This window comes from Colobus angolensis, unplaced genomic scaffold, assembly GCF_000951035.1.
Source record: "Colobus angolensis palliatus isolate OR3802 unplaced genomic scaffold, Cang.pa_1.0 Scaffold96, whole genome shotgun sequence".
NCBI lineage: Eukaryota > Metazoa > Chordata > Mammalia > Primates > Cercopithecidae > Colobus > Colobus angolensis.
In genome coordinates this window covers 1,770,178-1,777,908 of record NW_012123598.1, presented here as the reverse complement: position 1 = coordinate 1,777,908, position 7,731 = coordinate 1,770,178, and the positions used below count along the sequence as shown (strand labels likewise).

Here is a 7,731-nt window from a genome sequence, read left to right as displayed (position 1 = left end):
GCCACCACGCCTGGCTAATTTATTTTTTATTTTTTATTTTTTTTGGTATTTTTCGTAGCGACGAGGTTTCACTGTGTTAGCCAGGCTGGTCTAGATCTCCTGACTTCAATGATCCACCCACCTTGGCCTCCCAAAGAGCTGGGATTTTAGGCGTGAGCCACCGTGCCCCACTGACCATTGGTATATTTTAAGGCCATGTTATTGTTGCATGTATGGTTATGATAGTTCTCTCTTCCTGGTAATTTGAGCCCTGTGGTTATGCAGCATCTAGATTTATCACTAATGTTTTGACTTGGGGTCTGCTCTTCTCATATTAATGTTGTTACAACAGATTTTTTTTTTAAAACCTGGAATAATTTAATATCTTTTGCCTCGAATTCAAGTCATGCAAGAAATGGAATGGATAGAGTTTGGTGAGTAAGTTTGGTTATAATACCTTATGCATGCGTGACATGCTATTTTGTTCAGATTTCCTATTTAAAAAATTTTTAAATTGACACATAATTGTACGTATTTATGGGGTACGGTGTGATATTTCGACACATGTATCCATTGTATAATGTTCAATTTTGATGCATGTATCTATTGTATAATGATTCTGTTTCTTGAGACATTTATCATTTCTTTGTGGTGATACTCAAAATCTTCTAGCTATCTTGAAATATCCGCCACACTGTTATTTGCTTTAGTTACCCTCATGTGTAAGAGAACGCTAGGACCTGCTCTTTCTAACCATCAGTGTGCCTGTTGACCAGTCGCTCCTGGTCTCCCCCTACTCATCCCTTCCCCAGCCTCTAGTAACTGCTATTCTACTCTCTACTTCTATAAGTTCTTTTTAGATTCCTCACATAAATGAGATCATATGGTAGTTTTCTTTCTGTGACTGCCTTATTTTACCTCATGTCCTCCACGTTCATCCGGGTTGCCACAAATGGCAAGATTTCATTATTTTTTATGGCTAGTATTCCATTGAGTCTATATACCACATTTTCTTTATGCATTCATTTATTGGCGGACACTTAGGCTGCTTCTATATCTTGGTTATTAGTAATAGTGCAGCAGCCCAGGCGCGGTGGCTCATGCCTGTAATCCCAGCACTTTGGGAGGCCGAGGTGGGTGGATCACCAGGTCAGGAGATCAAGACCATCCTGGCTAACACGGTGAAACCCTGTCTCTACTAAAAATACAAAAATTAGCCAGGCATGGTGGTGGGTGCCTGTAATCCCAGCTACTCAGCAGGCTGAGGCAGGAGAATCTGAACCCGGGAGGTGGAGGTTACAGTGAGCCGAGATTATGCCACTGCACTCCAGCCTGGGCCACAAAGTGAGACCGTATCTAATAATAATAATAATTAATAATTTCTTCTTGCACGATAGGTTTAGTTACGGCAGAAAGATGTTGTGCCACATGGACATCCTTCAAGGAGTTTAGGATGTAGGAAGGAATTAAGCATTTAAATTATGAACCGAGTCACCTCAAGTCTCCAAATGAACCATTTTGGAGAGACTGGAGGAGCATATCTGCAGCCGGGAGCCCTGGGAATCCTAAATAGGAACCTCGGCCTGAAACATCCCCCGCTCTAGAGGACAACCAGGAGCAAAGGTCTGGAACAGGCCCCCAAGGGGCGCTGGGAGTTTCGCTTCACGTCTTTTCTGGATCTGTTCATCAAAAGCCCTCCTGAGCCAATGGGAAGGGAGCAATTCATTGGCCAATCAAATGGCACCAGCGATCTTTTCCTCCCGCTTCCAGCCGCCAATCATTAAGACCAGGAAGGCGTGGAGCGGTGAGTCAGCGCGTCGTGTTGGGCTGCTCTTCTCTTCTCTCTGCTGATGATTTCCTTGGTTACTTTGGGTCTTCCTTTCCTTTCTCCTTTTTCCCCTGTCTCCTTTCTTGATCCTGATCGAGCACAGCCAGGCTTCTCCATCCTGTTTACCCAGCATTTTCCTTCTCTCCAGTTAGTGGGGTAGATGAACGCTCTGTATTTATAAGGTGCCTCCCAGTTGAGCCTGAGACCTGGGAGAAGAACGGGGAGTCAAGGTCGGGGGGACTCGTCACGAAGGGAGACCTTGGAGCTTCGAGAGTGGGAATGTTCTTATTAGATTCTTCATCTCTGTTGACGCAAACATGTAGGAGAAGCTGGAGGACATAGACGGGGATGAGGTAAGGCGGGCCCTGCCCATGAACGGTGAGACCCAAGTCCACTCTGCTCTTGTGAGCTTGCTCTCTGACCTAGGGCAGCAACGTCTTTGATACTATAATTCCAGGATGTGATTTAAAAAGAAAATCACACCTATAGTTGACTCACACTAATTGTATATATTTATGAGATGCAGAGTGATGTGTTGGTACATGTATACGTATCATTAAAGCAGGGTAATTAGCATATCCATCTCCTCATACATGTATCGTTTCTTTGTGTTGGAAACATTCAGAAACCTCCGGTGGGAGGAGGGAGAGGGTCAGAAAAAGATAGCTGTGGGGTCCTATTCTTAGTACCTGGGAGACGAAAAAAATCTGTACACCAAACCCCTGTGATACGAGTTTACCTATGTAACCGGTGTACATGTACCCCTGAACCTAAAATAAAAGTTAGAAAAACCCTTGAAAATACACAATAAGATATCATTAACTATATTCAACCTACCATGCTACAGAACACCAGCGCCCATTCCTACCCCCAGGTGTAATTTGGTATCCATTAGCCAACCTCTTTTCATCCCCCTTCTCCAATGATGCCATTTGTTTAGACTATGAAATAAACGTGTATAGAAAGAATATCTATCTTTCTATATCAATAAAAGTTGGTTTTTACTGTTAAGGGTTGAATTGTGTCCCAACCCTAAAAACACACACACAATCAAAAACAAAAACTAAAGTCTTAACGCCTTCATAGGGTGACAAAATAAGGTTGTAGATGTTATTAGTTAAGATGAGGTCATACTGGAGTGGGTAGGCCCCTAACTTAATGACAGGTGTCCTTATGAAAATGGCCACATGCAGCTGGGCGTGGTGGCTCACGCCTGTAACCCCAGCACTTCGGGAGGCCGAGGTGGATGGATCACCTGAAGTCAGGAGTTCAAGACCAGCCTAGTCAACATGGTGAAACCCTGTCTTTACTGAAAATACAAAAATCAGCTGGGCGTGGTGGCAGGTGCCTGTAATACCAGCTATTCACGAGGCTGAGGCAGGAGAATCGCTTGACTCAGGAGGCGGAGGTTGCAGTGAGCCGAGATTACATCATTGCACTGTAGCCTGGGTGACAGCGAGACTCTGTTTCCAAAAAAAAAAGGGAAAATGGCCACAAAGCTGGGCGCAGTGGCTCACGCCTGTAATCCCAACACTTTGGGAGGCCGAGGCGGGTGGATCACCTGAGGTTGGAGGTTCAGGACCAGCCTGATCAACATGGTGAAATACAAAAAGTTAGTGAAGTGTGGTGGCACAACCCTGTAATCTCAGCTACTCGGGAGGGTGAGGCAGGAGGATTGCTTGAACCTGGGAGGTGGAGGTTGCAGTGAGCCGAGATTGCGCCATTGCACTCCAGCCTGGGCAACAAGAGTGACACTCTGTCTTAGAGAAAATGGCCACATGAAGATAGAGACAAGCAGAATGGTATATGTGACAGTCAGAATGGAATTACGTAGCTGCAAACCAAAGAATGGCACGGATTGCCAGCAAACCACAGAAGCCATAAGAGGCAAGGAAGGGCTCCCCTGGGTTTCAGAGAGAGCACTGCCCTGCCAACACTTTGATTTTGGACATCTAGGCTTCAGAACCATGAGGCAGCAGGTTTCTGTTTGAAGTTACCTAGTTTGTGGTACGTTGTCAGGCCAGCCCAAGGAAACTAGTACACTATTAAAAAAAATGGATGTGATTTTACCCTTAGAGAACAGCTTCGAGAATATATCCTTTACTTAGGATCAGCAAATGTTAAAGAGACCTTATTTAGTGTCTCTCTACACTTATGTATTTTTCCTGATCTGTTCAAGATGTGTACACATTGTACAAATTTACACCTAGTACTTTCCCCTAAATGCGTCACGGTTTATGTTCTAAAAGTAAAAATAAAAGTAAGCTCTTTTGATAACCACACTATATAAAAATCAGGAAATTAATAGTACATTATCGAATGTACAGACCTTACACTTAATGGACTTTTTAAAATTTTTGCATTTGTTTTCACAAGTGGACTTAACATGCAAATTCTTACACTAAGCCTATTGTTTTCTGTTTTGTTTTAAGTTCTGGGATACATGTGCTGAATGTGCCGGTTTGTGACATAGGGATACACGTGGCGTGGTGGTTTGCTGCACCTATCAACTGGTCATCTAGGTTTTAAGCCCTGCGTGTATTAGGTAGTTGTCCCTAATGCTCTCCCTCCCCTTTCCTGCCCCTGCCACAGGCCCTGGTGTGTGATGTTCGCCTCCCTGTGTCCGTTTGCGTTCTCATTGTTCCACTCGCACTTACGTGTGAGAACATGTGGTGTTTGGTTTTCTGTTCCTGTGTTAGTTTGCTGAGGATGATGTAAACTTGTTTTCATTATCCAACCTATGCCTCAGTTTGAGACTGTGCGTTCTCTCTCACGTTCCCACACATACACGTGCTTACGCTCTCTCCCGTACACACACCATGCTCTCTCTCTCTCTCTCTTAGATTCTGGAAAAAAAAAATTTGTATTTAAATTTTGAAATAATTTGCTGATGAAGACGTTTGAGCCTGAAGTCTTCTCTGGGGGAAGGATTTCACATGGTTTTTTTTGTTGTTGTTGTTTTTTGAGACGGAGTCTCACTCTGTCACCCAGGCTGGAGTGCAGTGGCTGGTTCTCAGCTCACTGCAAGCTCCGCCTCCCGGGTTCACGCCATTCTCCTGCCTCAGCCTCCCGAGTAGCTGGGACTACAGGCGCCCGCCACCTCGAAGCTTTCACAACTTCACACACAAAAAATAGATGAAAGTTGTCATTTTCTAAGAATGTATATATTTGAAAAAAATTATCAGTTTTACTGGCATAAAAATGGTAATAGTCTCTATTTTTGATATCTGTAGGATACACAGTGGTGTCTCCTCTTCTGTTCCTGGTATTTGTCGCTCATGTCTTCTTCATCAGACTTGTTGGGGCTTATCCAGTTTGTATTGTCAAAGAATCTACTTTTGACTGAGTCTTGTATTTTAATTTTTATTTCATTGATTTTTTTTTCTACTTTCTTTTGCTTTTTAGCTCAGTGTATAATTAGCTTATGAATTTACAACCTTCCTTATACCTTTGAAGTAGCACATTTTTCTAGGTCCTGATTTAGCTGCATTTCACTCACTTTATATGTAGCATTAAATATTCAGTTCAAAACCTTATATTCGATATTTTCTCTTTATTCATAGGTTACTTAGAAGTATGTTTCTTAATTTTGGAATGTCCTTCTTTTCATTGTCAATTTCTGACATAAACTGTGATCCAGAATATTCTGTGTAACTTATTTGAAATATGTTGAAGCTTGCCCTGAGGATCAGCATATGGCTGACATTGGTAGATGATTCATCTATCTTAATGTATTTTTTCCATTTATTGGATGAAAAGGTCTGTGTCCACAAGGTAAAATTTATCCATTGTCTTTAAACCTTTTATTTTCTTTTTAACTTGTTTATTTAATTATGAGAACAAATTTATAAAATATCCTGTGATTAGGGACTTGCCTAATTCTTCTTATGGTGCTGACGGTTGGAGGGTGTGTGTGTGTATAGACATACATATACACATATATACATATACACATACACACATATATACATACACACATATATACATACACACATATGCATATACACATACACACATACATATACTAATACATACACATGTACATACACATATACATATACACACATATACATACATATATGCATACATATAAGCATGTGTGTGTGTGTATATATATATATTTATTTATTTTGAGATGGAGTCTTGCTCTGTTCCGGGCTGGAGTGCAGTGGTGTGAACTTGGCTCACTGCATCCTCCGCCTCCCAGGTTCACACCATTCTCCTGCCTCAGCCTCCCCAGTAGCTGGGGTTACAGGTGCCTGCCACCACGCCTGGCTAATTTATTTTTTATTTTTTATTTTTTTTGGTATTTTTCGTAGCGACGAGGTTTCACTGTGTTAGCCAGGCTGGTCTAGATCTCCTGACTTCAATGATCCACCCACCTTGGCCTCCCAAAGAGCTGGGATTTTAGGCGTGAGCCACCGTGCCCCACTGACCATTGGTATATTTTAAGGCCATGTTATTGTTGCATGTATGGTTATGATAGTTCTCTCTTCCTGGTAATTTGAGCCCTGTGGTTATGCAGCATCTAGATTTATCACTAATGTTTTGACTTGGGGTCTGCTCTTCTCATATTAATGTTGTTACAACAGATTTTTTTTTTAAAACCTGGAATAATTTAATATCTTTTGCCTCGAATTCAAGTCATGCAAGAAATGGAATGGATAGAGTTTGGTGAGTAAGTTTGGTTATAATACCTTATGCATGCGTGACATGCTATTTTGTTCAGATTTCCTATTTAAAAAATTTTTAAATTGACACATAATTGTACGTATTTATGGGGTACGGTGTGATATTTCGACACATGTATCCATTGTATAATGTTCAATTTTGATGCATGTATCTATTGTATAATGATTCTGTTTCTTGAGACATTTATCATTTCTTTGTGGTGATACTCAAAATCTTCTAGCTATCTTGAAATATCCGCCACACTGTTATTTGCTTTAGTTACCCTCATGTGTAAGAGAACGCTAGGACCTGCTCTTTCTAACCATCAGTGTGCCTGTTGACCAGTCGCTCCTGGTCTCCCCCTACTCATCCCTTCCCCAGCCTCTAGTAACTGCTATTCTACTCTCTACTTCTATAAGTTCTTTTTAGATTCCTCACATAAATGAGATCATATGGTAGTTTTCTTTCTGTGACTGCCTTATTTTACCTCATGTCCTCCACGTTCATCCGGGTTGCCACAAATGGCAAGATTTCATTATTTTTTATGGCTAGTATTCCATTGAGTCTATATACCACATTTTCTTTATGCATTCATTTATTGGCGGACACTTAGGCTGCTTCTATATCTTGGTTATTAGTAATAGTGCAGCAGCCCAGGCGCGGTGGCTCATGCCTGTAATCCCAGCACTTTGGGAGGCCGAGGTGGGTGGATCACCAGGTCAGGAGATCAAGACCATCCTGGCTAACACGGTGAAACCCTGTCTCTACTAAAAATACAAAAATTAGCCAGGCATGGTGGTGGGTGCCTGTAATCCCAGCTACTCAGCAGGCTGAGGCAGGAGAATCTGAACCCGGGAGGTGGAGGTTACAGTGAGCCGAGATTATGCCACTGCACTCCAGCCTGGGCCACAAAGTGAGACCGTATCTAATAATAATAATAATTAATAATTTCTTCTTGCACGATAGGTTTAGTTACGGCAGAAAGATGTTGTGCCACATGGACATCCTTCAAGGAGTTTAGGATGTAGGAAGGAATTAAGCATTTAAATTATGAACCGAGTCACCTCAAGTCTCCAAATGAACCATTTTGGAGAGACTGGAGGAGCATATCTGCAGCCGGGAGCCCTGGGAATCCTAAATAGGAACCTCGGCCTGAAACATCCCCCGCTCTAGAGGACAACCAGGAGCAAAGGTCTGGAACAGGCCCCCAAGGGGCGCTGGGAGTTTCGCTTCACGTCTTTTCTGGATCTGTT

The 7,731-nt window shown here is 42.3% G+C and overlaps 1 protein-coding gene across 1 annotated transcript in view; it reads left to right on the top strand.

The window, feature by feature from the left end:
* Positions 1–1,456: 1,456 nt before the first annotated feature.
* The window catches only part of NLRP4 (NLR family, pyrin domain containing 4), a 44,252-nt gene continuing 37,977 nt past the window's right edge, over positions 1,457–7,731 (top strand). The window contains exon 1 of the mRNA XM_011932437.1: positions 1,457–2,160. The gene's annotated coding sequence lies outside the window, so the exon portion shown is untranslated. The remainder of the gene's footprint in view (positions 2,161–7,731) is intronic.